The sequence below is a fragment of the Mustela erminea genome, chromosome 7 (assembly GCF_009829155.1).
Source record: "Mustela erminea isolate mMusErm1 chromosome 7, mMusErm1.Pri, whole genome shotgun sequence".
Lineage (NCBI taxonomy): Eukaryota > Metazoa > Chordata > Mammalia > Carnivora > Mustelidae > Mustela > Mustela erminea.
This window is the reverse complement of record NC_045620.1, coordinates 30074773-30090650: the sequence shown is the minus strand read 5'-3', so window position 1 is coordinate 30090650 and position 15878 is coordinate 30074773. Positions and strand designations below refer to the sequence as shown.

Here is a 15878-nt window from a genome sequence, read left to right as displayed (position 1 = left end):
GCTTAATCAACTGAGCCACCCAGGTGCCCCTATCTTTTTTTGTTATGTTTTGTTTTTGTTTTTGTTCTTGTTTTGTTTTTACATTTGAAAACTCGTAACTTTTTATTCAACTTGATGGTAACTGCCTTAAGGGCAAATGAAATAATAGATGTTCCAATGTGTGTTTTTTCCCAACACTACCAATGAATTCTCCAATTCTTAGAGGACGCTGACCAGGTGTCCCACAATTCAACTCAATTCTGACACTATCTACCTGGAAATAGCATCAGATCCCACATGTTAAGGGCTCAACCCCCACAAGACTGACCTCCCCACCCCATCCCACCGGCCACTTCAGATACCAATGCCAACTAAGAGTCCAGGTTGTCCTCTCTATGGGGCATCTGGTGGCTCAGTCTGGTAAGTGTCTGCCTTCAGCTCAGGTCATAATCCCAGTGTCCTGGGATGGAGCCCCATGTCGGGCTCCCTGCTCAGCGAGGAGCCTGCTTCTCCCTCTCCCTCTACTGCTCCCCCTGCTTGTGCTCTCTTGCTCTCTCTTCCAGGTTGTCCTCTGTGTGTCTTTTTTTTTTTTTTTTTTTTTTTTTTGGAAAAGAAAGAAAGAGAATGTCTTGGGAGAGGGGCAGAGAGGAGGGAGAGAAAGAATCCTAAGCAGGCTCTACACTTAGCATGGAGTCCAACGCCCTGAGATCATGACCTGAGCCAAAAATCAAGAGTTGGGACACTTAACTTAGTCACCCAAGTGCCCCTTCTGTGCTTTTGACCACAGCTATAGATTGGGGGTTCTATGGCCCCCTCCTTGGGTTTGATTAGTCTGCTAGGACAACTCACAGAACTCAGAGAAACATTTTACTCACTATATTACCAGCTTATTAGAAAAGGATATACTCAGGAACAATCAGATGGAAGAGAGGCATGCAAAGGATAAGGTATGGAAGAAAGAGTGTGAAGCTTCCAAGCCATCTTCAAGCACAAATTCTCCCAGCACCTCCGTGTGTTCGTCAACCCAGAAATCCTCCCACCCCTGTCCTTTTGGGGGTTTATGGAGGCTTTGTTACATAGACCTGATTGAATAAATCATTGGCCATTGGTGATTCAACTCCATCTGCGGTCCCTCTCCCCTCCCTGGAAATACTTGGTGGGTGGGGTGTGGTGGGGAGCAGGAACTGAAAGTTCCTGTCCTCTAATCTCACGGTAGGTTCCCTGGCAACCAGTTCCCACCCTTGGGCCTTTCCAAACCTCACTTAACATAAACTCAGGTGAGATTAAAAGGGCTTTATTAAGAATATCAAGATGCCTGTATTACTCTTATCACTTAAGAAATCCCAAGGATTTCAGGAGCTTTGTGCCAGAAACCAGGAACAAAGACTAAATATATATTTCCTAAGATAAATTACAATATCACAGATAGGAAAGCAATAGCTGTATTCCAACTTCACTGTTGGACAGATGCCCATTGGACAGCCAACACCCTTCCCATATATGCTTGAGAAAGCCTTGGATCCTGGCCTATCTCTTCCTTAGGATGCCTTTTAAAAACCACCTCTCAAGGATACATCTCTTATAAACCCTTTTAATAGGTATCTGGGATGGCCCACCTCCAGGGTCCTCATGCTGGTGTCACCCCTCATGCCAGGTGACCCCTTGGGGAGGGATCCAAACAATCCTCTTTGCTTCCTTTAACCCACCTAGCTCCTTTAACCCACCACCCCTGGGGCTACAGCTACTCCCCATACAAGCACATTCCCATTTAGATCACAGATAATCAGTTCTAGGCACAGTCCTTTTACAAATCAAATCTCTTGGGTGGTGCGAAGGCCAGTCTACCGTGCTCTACAAGTTCCAAGAGCATATATTAAGCTCTCTGAGTAGTATCATTCAGGCCCCTGTCATTTGACCCTAGATAAAGGGAAACACCACTCTCCCTCATCCCAAGGGAGATAGAACCCCTAGCACGAGCGCCTGCAAAGAAATTCTAATCTTCTACTCTCTCTCTCTCTGCCTCACCAACCCTTTACGATGGGCCAGCATGGGGAGGGTCATCTAAGGTTCCCAAAGCTGGTATTTGACACCTCTCCCCACATCCTGTGTGGGTGGTCTCACAGGACTTCCCCTTGGCACTGACGTTGGGATGGTGCCACCTATTCTCTCCGCTAAAATCGAGACACAAAGAGACCGATCCTACCATAGGCATTAACATCCTGCCATATTCAAGGGTGACAAACAAGCCAGCAGACGTCTCCAGACCTCAAGGATATTTTTCAACTGGGAACATTAGGCTAAATTAAGCGCTTCCTCTGTGGGAGGGAATGTTTGGGGGGGGGGGTGTCACTTAATTCCAACTCTTTTTCATGAATGAAAAAATAAATAAATAAAAAGCATTCACCGGTAATATCCTCACAGCTCGGAAATTCCACGGTCAACTCGGCTCCCAGCACCACTTCCTGCTTCAGAAGGAAGATGGGTTCCGTTCCAGATATTCTGGGCCCAGCCTTGGCTGGCTTCCCTGGATGGTGTGTTTATTTGGCAATTGCCACATCCTCCCCCCTCCATGTCCCATCAGAGCTTCCCTCCTCCCCAGCCACTTACTAAGGAACAGTGGAGAACAGAAGACCCCTTTCAAGGGATCTCTAGCCCTTCCTCTCTACCCATCCAGCCCCACTCTCAACTCCTCCCTATCACTCAAGGAGCAAACCCTACATTTCCCTGCCTTAATTAAGGCATCTCCCTGCCTTGATTGTCCTTAGCACTCCAGCCCCTAGAGCTCTTACTTCTGCCCCTATTGCTTGGTGGAAACTATTCTTCATTGATAACATCCTCAGAGGACCTTTGCACATCCTCGTCTGACTTACCCTTTCAGGATCATCCGACCCACTAGCCACTTCCTCCTTCCTTGGCAGCCCTCTTGGGTTCCTTGGCACCAGGGTCTGGCTTTCCTCTTTACCTTTCTGGCCACTCCTTTTCAGTCCCTTCCTTCTAACTCTTAAATGTGGCAGTTCCTCTGAGTGCAGGGCTCAGCCCACTTCTTCCTAAGCATGCTTCACTAGCCATGCATTTGCTGGAGCCCAACAAATCTGTACCCGCCGTCTAGATGAGTCCCCTGACCTTTCATATAAACTCCCGACTATCAGATGTCTCCGCTTGGATGAGCCTCAGGAACTTCAAAAAAAACACACGCGAAAGGAAGCTCATTTCCCCACCCACCCACCCATAAAATCCTATTTCTTTTTTTAAATTACCTGACTCATCAAAGGCATAATATCGGTGCAGCTGCTCAAGCCAGAAGTGTGGATGCTTTATCCAGTTTGACTTATCTCCCTGCTCACCCTCCCACATCTACTCAAACCCAGCCCCTGCCGCGTGGACCTCTCCAACACCCTCATATCCATCTACTCAGGTCCACTCTTCGACTAACCCCTGGATGACTGTAATACTTCCGGTTCTGTCCTTCTCCAACCCATTCTCTCTTCTGTGGCTCGTGTATTCAAACAGTATTTTTGACTAGGTGGGCAGAGAAATTTTTCTAATGTGAGCATCTAACCAAGACAACTTCTGCCTATCCTGACCTGTCCCTGGCTCCCCATCCTCCCCATGGATCTTTCAGGGCTCAGCTTGGATGCCCTCCATCTCTCTGAAATACCCTCTCTGACCACTCCCAGCCTCTGGGAGGCTCCCCTCCCTGGACTCCTCCCCCAGCACCAAGTCCTAGAGCGTCCCACAGCACCCACTGCCTAATTGCCTATTACCTGCCCTTCGCTTGGGACCGCAGGCTCCCAGAGAACAGGACTGGGTCTCGGGTTGAACTGTTCTACTCATGAAATGTTGGACGAAGAGCTCAATAACAGAACAGGGTCTATTTGGTAACTCCAGGGAAGGCTTTGTGGAGGAGGTGGGGCTTCCAATAGACCCTGAATCTGCAGCCAATCTGGACAGGGGAAGCAGTCCAGAGAAACATCCTGTGGAGCCAAATAGGCTGAGGATGGAGGGTGACAGTCACTGAACCAGACTGTGGGACATTCCACATGAAACTGGTGCCTAGAGTCTTTGGAATCTTGAAATGTAGATGATGTATTCAGATGTGTTCAGATTTGAATCACATCACAATTTACTTACAAATGTTTCAGAAAAACGTATCTACATACAAATAAAGCAAAGATTTTAAAAAATTAGCACTTTTGAACTTAGGTGGAGGGGTATATTGCACACTGGATGGGTGTTTGCTATACTAGTCTTCCCATTTCTTTCTGTGTACGGAGAGGTTTGCGTAAGACCAAGTTGAGGAAGTAAAAGCTTTCCTCTGATAATGGGGGGGTAGGAAAGGAAGCTGGCACTCAAGAAAGGGAGGTGGGGGTGTTTGTCATTATTTTGTGGTTTCATTTTTAATTGTACACATAATTCATCCTGGTTTTAGAAAGTCTAAATGCAAATAAAAGCAAAGCCATGACTAGACAGCACCCAGAAGCCCCGATCCCAGGGAAAAAGAGACTCTAAATGTTTTCCTATATTTCTGTCTGATCTTTTTTATTTTTGTTCAACTAAATTCCTTTTCTCTGTCACCCCCAGGCCTCTGGATATGTTTAGGGTGAAAATAACCCAGGTTTTGCTGGTTTTACTCCCAACTCAGGATGCTAGACCCCTGCCGTCCCAAAGCAGAGAGATGCTGGAGCCCAGACAGGTCATCGCACTGTCCTGTCCAGCAACAGCTGCCATGCTCCCAGGGGGCTCCTACAGGGTAGCAGGTGAGAGCGGTAGCAGTCAGCAGTCGGGAGGCCCTGGGCAGAAACAACACGACACGGAGGGCATGACTGACACCTTCTGGGGGTTTAGTAGAGTGGGTGATGGGCCGTGATGGGACTTCTGGCCTTGGTTACTATCTTTCTGTAATGGAACCCGAGCCCCAGGCTCAAGCATGTAAAGGCACCTCTAAGTACACACCTGCAAACACATCCCTGCACACACACACATACACACGCACCTCTGCATGCACACTCGCACACATGCACGCACGCCTTCTGCTCTGATACCCTCTGGGGAAGCTAATTCATGCCCTGCCTTTGGTTTGGTTTGGTTTGGTTTAGTTTTCCCTCATTGAAGACAGCAAGTAAACATTTTCTTCTCTCTCCTCTCAGGAAGGGCAGTGGGGGAAGAGAATAATCGCCATTTTTGTTGTTGTTGTTGTTGTTTTTAATTTCCCTGGGAAACATGTCCCTGTGATGTCTTGACTGAGGACAGATTCTTTGCTATCAAGCTGAGTCTTTGAGACCAGGAGGAAAATGGCCCCCCTCCCTGCAGTGGTGCTCAGCAGCACTTGAGATGTGGGTAGGGGGGTGGGGGAGGGCAGCTCCTAGGACTGCAGAAGGCCCTCCTGACTGACTTGGAACCAGCTTGCAGGGGACAGGAACCCAGCATAGTCATCTTGGTAGGCAAGGCCTTGGAGCCAAGTTTATTTTTATTTTTCCAAAGCAAGTCAACAGACATTTTCTTTCTACATCAGAGTGTCACGGGGTCACTCATACCTGTTGCACCAATGACAGCTCTAGGCATTTGGGATAAGTAGCAACTTGGTGCGATTAAAGTCTAACCATTAAAGCCTTGACCCAATTCGCAGAGGGGATCTGGAGAGTAATTCCCACCAATATGTCCCACCTTGAGATAAAGGGTCAGGCTGTGACATCTCAACCATCAGACCTTGGCTGCGGCCCACTGGTGGGGGGCAGGGGAGGCGATGGGTTACCTGCACATCCAAGAGATCTAAGCAGGTACCAGATCCTTCCCTCCTACCCCTTGGGGACCAGCAATGGCTGCATGCTGTTTTCACTGCAGCTCCAAGAGCTTCTCACACTTGAGCAAGCATTCTGGGGGCAGGGGACGGGGCGGGGCTGGGGGGGGGGTCTCCTGCAAACACACATTGCTGCCCCCCACCCAGGCCTGGTGTGGGGCCTGAGAATGTGCATTTTAACAAGTTCCCTTCCGGTCTGAAGTCCATTCTTTGAGAAGCACAGCTCTAAGCATTCGGGACAAGCGATCCCAAGCCCTTAAAGTCTGAGTTGTGAGAACAGATGGGCTTTCCTGATAAAATGGCATTAACATGTGCTCAGCTCCCTGTGCTACACCAGTTCCGGGCAGGGTTTGAGGAAAGCACAAAGAGAAGGCGGGAGAGGTCCCCAGTGGAGAAGGCTTAGATGCCACAGCAGGAGGCTCTTACCCTGGCTGGGAGCCTGAGCTTTCTGAATGAAGAATAGGGACAGGGAGCCCTGGCTTCTCTCCTGAAAGCCACGAGGACTCGGGCTCTGAGAGCCGCTTCCGGGCCTTCACATCCCACCAATGGCCCCCAGGGAATGGTGCTCTCCTTCAGCGGCAAAGCAGGCCAAGAAGTTCTTCCCACAGCTACCCATGAGAAGCCAGGACCTGAGAGCAGAAGGGACATATCCATGGACCCAGCTCACAAGAAGGAAACTCAGGTTTGATCCCAGGCCTCCCAAGTGACTCTCACAAGCAAAGAGAGGCCTGTTGTGTGGGCCGTTCTCTCCTGATCCCTCTCACACTCAATGGCAGGCCAGTGAAGCAAAGCATCTATGGATCCCCCACCCCAGCCAGTGCTCTTAGCCTTTGCAGGGTCTGGGAAGCCCTCTGGACATTCTCACACAAAACACTTCACAAACCAGATGCATGGGGTTGCCCCCAGGGCAATGCAATTAATTTCTCCAGTGGCCTCCAACTGGGTTGTCCTAAAATTTAACTCCATTCTGATCCTATCTACCTAGGGGTAGCCTCAGACCCCACAGGTAAAAACTAGTACCCAATTCACAATGTTAATTATTAAAATTTCATTTTTATCAACACAAAATTAATAATTTATTAATTTATTATTTTATCATTTTGTATTTATAATTTTAATTTATAAATTAAATCTTATTTTATTTATATTTAATTATTTATAAATAATTCTACTTAATTATGTATAAATAACTTTTATTTCTAAATCATTTATATTTATACATGATATATATAAATATTCATAATAATTATATTTAATTATTTATAAATAATTTTAATATACAAATTAAATTAATAAAACATTTAATTAATAAAAATATTAAAAGGGAACTATCACCTGATCCAGCAAGGCCACTTCTGGGGAAGTATCCAAACAAAATGCAAATAGGATCTCCAAGAGATTATCTGCACCCCTGACTTCACTATGATTCACAATAGCCAAGATATGGAAAGAACAGGAGTGTCTGTTAACAGGTGAATGGATAAGGAAGATGTGGGATGTGTGTGTGTGTGTGTGTGTGTGTGTGTAAAATGGAATACTGCTCAGCTCATGAGAAAGAAGGAAATTCTGCCATTTGCAACAACTTGGTTGAAACTTGAGGACATCACGCTAAGTGAAATAAGCCCTACAAAAGCAAATACTGTATGATCTCACTTATGGAGCTAAGAAAGTAAACCTTAAAAGTCCTGATCACCAAAAAAAAAAAGGTAATTCTGTAGCAAGATGGCAGTAGAAACCAACTAGGGTGATAATCATTTTGCTGTATATAAGTGTATCAAATGAACACAATGTATACCACTTAAACAATGTTATATGTCAATTACATCCCAATAAAGCTAGGGGCAAATAGACTGCTCCTCACCTCAAGGGCCAATCACAAGTCCAGGCCACCCCTACTTCAGACTGACCAGCTATAAATCAGGGCTCCCCACACCCCCTCCTCAGCTCCAGTAATTTGCTAGGGTGCCTCACAGATTCAGGGAAATATTTATTTATACTTTCATTACCAGGTTAATAGAAGAGATACAGATTAGCAACCAGATGAATGGAGTTTGGGAAGCCCATCCAGAGGCTATATAGGGACCAGCCCCCCAAATCACCTCATTAGCATACACGCAAGTATGATCAGTAGGACTCATTACAAATAACAAAAGACACTCCTATCACCTAAGAAATTCGAAGGGTTTCGAGATACTCTGTGCCAAGAATGGAGACAAACACGAAATACGTGTATTTCTTATTATTACACTCCACATAAACTGACTTTAAGCAAAAAGGGAATCCTCTTTGTTCATATAATTGAAAGTTTCTAGGGTAACCAGCTTCAGGAATGGGGCTCAATATCTGCTTCTCAGCCCTACTGTCTTCCTGGTTGACCTCTGTCCTGGATTTAAGGTCAGGAGGTCCAGACCTCATTATCCCTCAGCAGGTTCCAGCAAGAAAGAATCTCTTCTTGGTAAGAAAGGTCCTGGGATCAGCTTTGATTAAGACTGATTGGCTGATTGGTTTAGGTCAATGGTAAAATTATATCTGTTAGACCTAGGGGACTAACAGGAAGAGGAGCAGATGGGACGAGAATACTAGAAAAGGAAGAGCTCTTCAGCAAGTGCTGTCCACAGGTCTATCTGCCTTGCTGTCTACTCACCTGGTTGCCTAGTTATCTGATTCTCCGCTTATCTGATTACCTAGTCACCTGATCAAAGGGGATCTCTCTGGGGCTGAGGTGCTGACTGAGGAAACCAGCTTGCCTCCATCAGGCCCTGAAGCTGAAAGGAAAAGACACAACATCTAGGTCCCTGTTTCCCAGTTTAAATATGAGGGAGGGTCCGACTTCTGCAAGAAGCCAGACACTGGGCCCTGACTGGAGTTCCTGGATACTAACCTCCTGACCTAGCTGTCCCAAGGGACTGGGAGCTACAAAGTCAGATTTGGGAGTACAACAGAGAACAAAGATTCTTATACCAGTCAGGATCCCAGAAGGAAATAGATGCAAATTCAATTCAGGAAAATCCTGGGAGAGTTTGATAAAGGGAGTATTTACAGAGAGCCTTGGGTGGAGTATCAGGACATCTGGGGGTGGGGGAGGCAGAATGTGGGAGGTAACAGTCGTGACAACTGGACTCTATGATGAGCCCAGGGCCTGGCCAGCCAAGGGCAGAGGGCTATCAGCTAGGAGAGTCAGACCCTAAAGGCAGGGATGGCTCTGTGGAGGAAGCTGCTCACTAGAAGCTGGAACCTGGGACAGGGAGCCAGCCAGGATAGGAGGTTCTGGAAGGGAGCTGGTGGAATAAGTGCCCCACCCCTTTCATTCCCCCTTCCCTTCAATTTCCTGCTACTGCTCCCATTGGTTCCACTCCAAGGGGAAGCCAGAATGCCTGCAGCCCACTGGGGCAATCATGCAGCCCAGGGTCCTGGGGCACAGAGCTAGGAGGAGAAGCTGGGAGGGTGGGCCCAGAGAGAGCTGGGAGCACCCCTGAGTGCAAGGAATACATCTGGAGGCTCTCCAGGGGCTGCTGAAACCTAAACCCAAGGGTCTGATGATTGCCCACGGAAAAGGAAAGGGGCCTCAACGGATCCTCCCCATACCCCAGAGCAGACACAATCTACACAGCAGCCCCTGTAGGCGGGGCTGGGACCCACTGGGTGGGAGGCAGAAACTGCCCCTCAGGCTGTCAGAACTCTAGGACCCTGAAGCAGGGGCAAGGGACCAGTGAGAAAGGCCACCTGCCCAGAGAACACTGGCTCCAAGTATCTCTTGGATACTTGGATATCGGGACAACAGATGTTCTGAGCTGGGGAAGGGGTACATTTTGACTCCATGTTCTTGTATCCTCTCTGAGCAGCTCCAGGGCCACACCTTAGTGCAAGAGAAGTTCTGACTAACTTGAGCGTGCTGACAGAAGGATCACAGTCAGAGCCGGGCTGTAGGCAAGTGCCACCGGGGCCTCCACGCAGGGCCCTACACGTGGCTTACTTCTGCCTTGTCATTGTCTGGCAATTCTGTATAATTTCATAACCTGCATTTCCTAACCCTCATAACCTGCATTTTCGTGTTGCGCAGAGTGCCCCAGATTGCGTAGCTGATCCTGGCTACAGTTTGCTAACTTTTGCAAAGCCTACCTGGAAGAGGGCGATGCGCCCCGCCCCAGACCTCCTGCAGAGACAGCACGGATTGCCAGGGTTGGGGGAGAGAATTCAGCTGTGGGGTGAGGAGCGTGACTTTGGGGTCCCTTACATCCAGCCATGCAGAGGAAAGTCTACTGCTTCCGGGGGCAGGAGCAGACCCCACAGAACGGGGAGATCAAGGGCAAACCATCCCCAGGAGACAGCCATAGAGGACTGTGGAGTTCTGGTGACACTGACTATCGGACAAGGCCTGTGCCCCCAGCCCTGGCAGGCTGCAGGCGGAAGGGCCACATCACTTCAAGGTCCTCAGCCCAAGACAGTCCAGGTTCTGAGAGCACCAGCTGCCCTGGCCAAGGTGCCAGGGTCATCTGGCAGTCCCTGGTGCCTGGTGTCCTCTTACACCCTATGACATCAACAGGGGTATCTTAGATGTCTGGGGCGGGGCGGGGCGGGGGTGGGTTGGGAGGAGGAGCCTGAGCCAGCCCGTGTGGCCCAAGGGCAGGAGGTCAGGAGTGGGGGGCAGGAAGCCACCAGAGCTCCAAGCCCCTTTGAATCTCCTTTATCCCTCATCCTCGGATATTCTGACAAGGCCATTCCTGTATGTACGGGGAGTCACAGAGATGGGCTAGAGAAGGGAGAGCGCTAGGTCTACACCCTGACGGCAGAAATCTGAGGACCCCCTTCTCCATGGGGCAATAACCAGGCCCTTCCAGAAGTGCCATGAAATAGACACAAGTATTATCCTCATCGCACAGAGTTTGACGCACACAGGGTAGCAGCAGCCAGAGGAAGCCCCTGGCAAAGAGAGGGAGGAGCCGACTGCTGGAAGTCATGACCTTGGGGAGATGGGTGGAGCTCAACAGCACCCTCTGGCCCTGGCAAGGGTGTGGGCCTCGGCACCCTGACTGCAGTGCAGAAAGGGAAGCGGGGTTGCTGGGCACGGAGTACACAGTCTGCGAGACCCTGGGCTAAAAGCCCTTTATCAACCAGCTCTCTCTTCTAATAACCCATAAGAAAAGCTCTTATTAATTGCCCCCACTTCAGGGACAAGGAAACCAAAGCTCAGAATGATGTTGTGTTGCCCGGATCACACCCAAAATGGCAGAGCTGAAATTCAAACCCAGGTCAGTTTGAGTCCAGGGAATGTACAAAGAGCACGGGGCAACATGGAAGATGCAAGAGGGAGGAGACAGACTTTCTTGCCCTAGGGAGCCGCTGAAGATTTCTGAACCAGTAACACAGTCGGGTTAGGGGCTCTCAAGAGGTTCTTCCAGCACTGTGGGGAGAGCAGAGGGATTTGGGGCCAGACTGGAGGCAGAAAAGGCCATGAAAGGTTTTTGCATTTGTGGGCACTTGGCCTAGCCCATGCTTACCAGTGGTCCTGTGCTGCCCCCAGGTGATAGTCCCACAGAATTGCTTCCTTTGCCTTCCAGCAAGTTCCCCGGTGATGCTCATGGTCTAGAGACCACGCTTTGAGAACCACAGGCTTCGCTATTTTCAAGGCACCCTCTGGTCAAGCTGTCCTGTGAGGAGAAGGGGATTAAAGAGGATCCTGACCTTTAAGAACCGTGACCTTGGGATGCCTGGGTGGCTCAGTCGTTAAGTGTCTGCCTTTGGCTCAGGTCATGATCCTCGGGGCATCGGGCTCCCTGCTCAGCGGGGAGCCTGCTTCTCTCTCTGCCTGCCACTCCCCCTGCTTATGCCTTCTTTCTCTGTCAATGGATAAATAAAATCTTAAAAAAAAAAAAAAAAGAACTGTTGACCTTGGGGGCGCCTGGGTGGCTCAATTGATTGAGCGTTTGCCTTCGGCTCAGGTCATGATCTCAGGGTCCTGGGATAGAGCACTGCCTAGGGCTCCCTGCTCAGTGGGGAGTTTGCCTCTTCCTTTCCCTCTGACCCTCCACCATGCTTGTGGGGTGTGTGTGTGTGTGTGTGTAATAAATAAATTTTTTAAAAAGAAGAAAGAAAAACTGTGACCTCAGATGTCTCAGATGGGAGACACCGGAAGCAAGTGAAGAGGGCTTCTGAGAGTACTGGGCTCAGAGAACAGCTAGGATTCAAAGGATCCCACTCCTGGAGGAGGCAGGAGTTTGGAGACATCTGTGAAATGGCTGCCTCGTTTTCCTATGTCCTCTTTAATGACAGAAAAATATTTTTTATCACTGTTCTAAGCATTTTACACATCCTAATTCAATTAATCCTCACAAATCTGTGAAGTAAATTCTCTCATTAGCCTCCTGTATGAGCAGAGTTGCAGCCTACCTCCCCTCCAGAATTGATATTTGATGTCCTAACTGCCAAAACCTCAGAGTGTGGCTGCATTTGGAGATATGTCTTTAAAGACGTAACTAAGTTCAAACGAGGTCATTTGGGTGGGCCTGAAGCCAATGTAACCACTGTCTTTATAAGAGGAGGAAATTAGAATAGTCCCAGGTGGAGGGAGGATCATCTAGAAGCAGAGGCCTGGGAAGAAATCAGACCTGCCAAACCTTGATCTTGGACCCGGAACTGTGAGAAAACAAATTTCTGTTGTCCAAGCCAACCAGCTTGTGATAGTGAGTTATGGTGGTCCTTGCAGACTAATGCATTTTCATTGTACAGATAGAGAAACTGAGGCACGCCAAGGTTAATGAATGTGCCAACAACTACCGGAGCCCTCCCAGCCATGTCCTTTTCTTTCCAAGCCACTAGGCACTCTGCTTACCTGCCCTCATGCCCTCCCCCAACTACAGAGTGAACATTTTTGCAACTCTCATTGGACTGTTAATATGGTCACCTAAAACACATCTTGCCACGCTCCTCCCACTTCCAACCCTTCTTCCCCATTGCAGCATACCATCCCTCTTCACCCCAGGGATTTTTCTCTGACCCAAATCAATGTTGTCCCTATTCTGTCTAAAGCCCTCAGTGGCTCCCCACTGAAAAGGATACAGCTTTTCAAAGCCAGTTGTGGTCATCATGACACACCACCCTGCAACAGTTCGACACATGTTGTCTCCCCAGAGAGGCAGGATGGACCCCAACAACGGGCGTGCCAAGTGGATATTTAGGTGATGACCAAAACCACTGGAGGTCTCTCTTCTCTTGCTTTGGCTTATTAACTGGTTCTGCTCGTGCTTGTGTTATGAGCTGTGCTGGTTTGTGCTGCCTATGCTGAGTCCTACTGAAGCATCAGTAATAGATCATCAATAATAGATTTTTCCAGCCAACACTGGAATTTTCAATAGTTGGCATTTAGGAACAAGAGTATGGGATTGAGGCCCTCCTTAATGTGGCCTTGGGTCATGTATCTTGGCCTGGACCTACCTGTATGTCTCATTGCACCGTATGTCAATTTCAGCATAAGCCATGACCGATGCCAGGCTCAGAGGAATGACCCTTACTGTGTGAACACTGGGTATGTGACTGATGCCCTCATATGGCAGAGAGCAGTCATCCTGTGGCCTGCTGAGGTTCACACTTCTAAAAAGCAGATGGCTCCACTGAAGCCTATGAGCCTTAAAAGAAAAAGACGCCATGGTCCCAAAATGGCACAGACCCAAGGCTATTCCTTCAAAACACATGCTTCACCTCCTTCTTCACCTAATGTAGCCCTGCCACCTTGGAACCCAGTTACCATGACCTTCTTAATATGACTTCTTTCATAATTATTTTGAGTTTCATCTATGTTGTTGCAGGTATCAATAGTTTACTTTTATTCCTGGGCAGTGTTCCCTTATATGCCATGATTTGTTCACCCAATCATCTGTTGATGAACATTTGGGTTGTTCACAAACAAACAAAGCTGCTATGAACATTCACGTACAGGTCTTTGTATGAACATTTTCTTTCTCTTGGGTAAATACACAGGAAGGAAATGGCTTGGTCGTATCATAGGTGTATGTCTAACTTTTTAAGGAATACCAAGCTCTTTTTCAAAGTGGTTGTACCACTTTCATTCCCAACAGCCCTGAGTGAGAGTTCCAGTTGACCTTCACCCTCAATGACACTTGTTGTGGTCTTTCTCTTTATTTCAGTTATTCTCGTAGGTGTGTAGTAAGATTTTTATTGTGGTTTAATTTACATCTCCCTAATGACTAGCTAGGTTGAATGCTGAACATCCTTTTGTGCATTTATTTGCTATCTGTATCTCTTCTTTGGTGAAGTATCAGTTCAAATCTTTCCCCATATTTTGTTGAGTTGTTGGTTTTCTTACTGTTGAGTTTTAAGAGTTCTCTATATATTCTGAATACAAATAATGTATCTTGATGGTCTATACCTACATTGGCCAATATGGTAGACCTTAGCCATAGGCAGCTATTGGACGCTTGAAATGTGGCTGGTCTGAATTGAGATTTGTTGTAAGTATAAAATGCATGGCAGATTTTGAATTATAAAATTCTCTAATTTATAAAATATCTCCTTATTAATTTGTACATTGATCTTAGGTCACAGTAAAAGTTTTGAATAGCTTGGGTTAAATAAAATACATTACCACAAGTGATTTCATCTTTGATTTAACATGGCTACTAGAAGACTTGGAATTACACAAATGACTCACATTATATTTCTGTTGTACAGCACTTTGAACCAATCATAACAATATTCTATATTAGGGTTCTCTGTGGAAATAAATAGAATTGATTGATTGATCAATTGATTGATTTTAAGGAATTGGCTTATGTGATTATGGAAGAAGGCAAGCTGCAATTGCTACAGGGTGAGTCAGCAAGGTAGAGACCCAAAAGAGCTGGTGGTTTTGTTCCAGTCTAAGTCCAAAGGCCTGATAACCAGGATTGTGTTGGTGTGGTTCCCATCCAAAGGCTGGCAGGCTCCAGACCCAAGAAGAGCTGATGTCCTGGTTCAAACCTGAAAGCAGGGAAAAAGTCAATGTCCCAGTTTGAAAGAAATCAGCTAGGAAGAATGCTGTCTTACTTGGGAGAGAGTCAGCCTTTCTATTCTATTCATATCTGCAACAGAGTGAAACCTACATTAGGGAGGGCCATGTGCTCCACTGGGTCAACCAATTTAATGTCAATCTCATCCAAAAATACCCTCACAGAAGCACCTGGAATAATACTTGACCAAAATATCTGGGCACCCTGTGGCCCAGTCAAGTTGACACATAAAATTAAGCATCATATGATCCATTTTCCAGCCTCCCTCAAAGCCAGAACCAGCGACCCAGTTATGGGTAATGAGATGTGAAGGAAAATCTGCTCAGGGAGTCCTAGGAAAACTTTCGCCCCCATAGAAGGGGACATGATTAGCACCTTCTTCGTGTCTCCCCAGCTTACATGTGGATGTGACGCCTATATCTGGAGTAGCCATCTTATAACAAATGAGGGGAGAAACATCAACATGCTAAGGACAATGAAGGAGAAATATGGAAAGAGCCTGGGGGGCCAGTGGTATTTTGGGTCACTAAAACAATAACAGCAATTGGCTTGCCTTTGGATTTCTTCCTAGGTGGTTAAAATAAACCCTCATTAAGTTCACTGTCACATGTTGTTGTTGTTACTTGCAGCCAAACATATTCCTAATTGATATTAGAAGAATAGGGGGCACTATTTTAGGCATTAGGGATTACAAGGACCTTGGGATGGGAAGACTCATTTTATTTGTTTATTTTTAAAGATTTTATTTCTTTGAGAGACAAAGAGAGAGCGAGAGCAAGAGGAGAGTGTGAGCAGGGGGAGGGGCAAAGGGAAAAGCAGACTCCCTGCTGATCCCAGGACCCTGAGATCATGACTTGAGCCAAAGGCAGACACTAAACCAACTGAGCCACCCAGGCAGCCCGGGAAGACTCATTTTAAAGGGGTAAGGGATGAAGGTATAACATGTAAACAAGATAATGTAAGACTGTGGTAATTACTATGAAGGAAAATAAATAGAGGGAACTGGGTACAGCTGCTTTGTGATATGATAGTTAAACTAAGCTGTAAAGAATTGAAAAGGAGCTGGACACACACACACACACACACACACACGAAAAGGA

At 47.2% G+C, this 15878-nt stretch overlaps 1 long non-coding RNA gene across 2 annotated transcripts in view; it reads right to left on the bottom strand.

Moving 5' to 3' along the window:
• LOC116595207 overlaps positions 1 to 15878 on the bottom strand; it is a 38128-nt gene that overhangs the window by 21058 nt on the left and 1192 nt on the right. The window contains exons 2-4 of one of the 2 annotated variants that reach the window (XR_004287563.1): positions 11275 to 11424; positions 6203 to 6405; positions 4508 to 4769 (exon numbers count right to left, since the gene is read on the bottom strand). This is a non-coding gene — a long non-coding RNA (uncharacterized LOC116595207). Of the gene's footprint in view, positions 1 to 4507; positions 4770 to 6202; positions 6406 to 11274; positions 11425 to 15878 lie in introns of those variants that run through there. The other variant, XR_004287564.1, reaches the window with a different exon arrangement.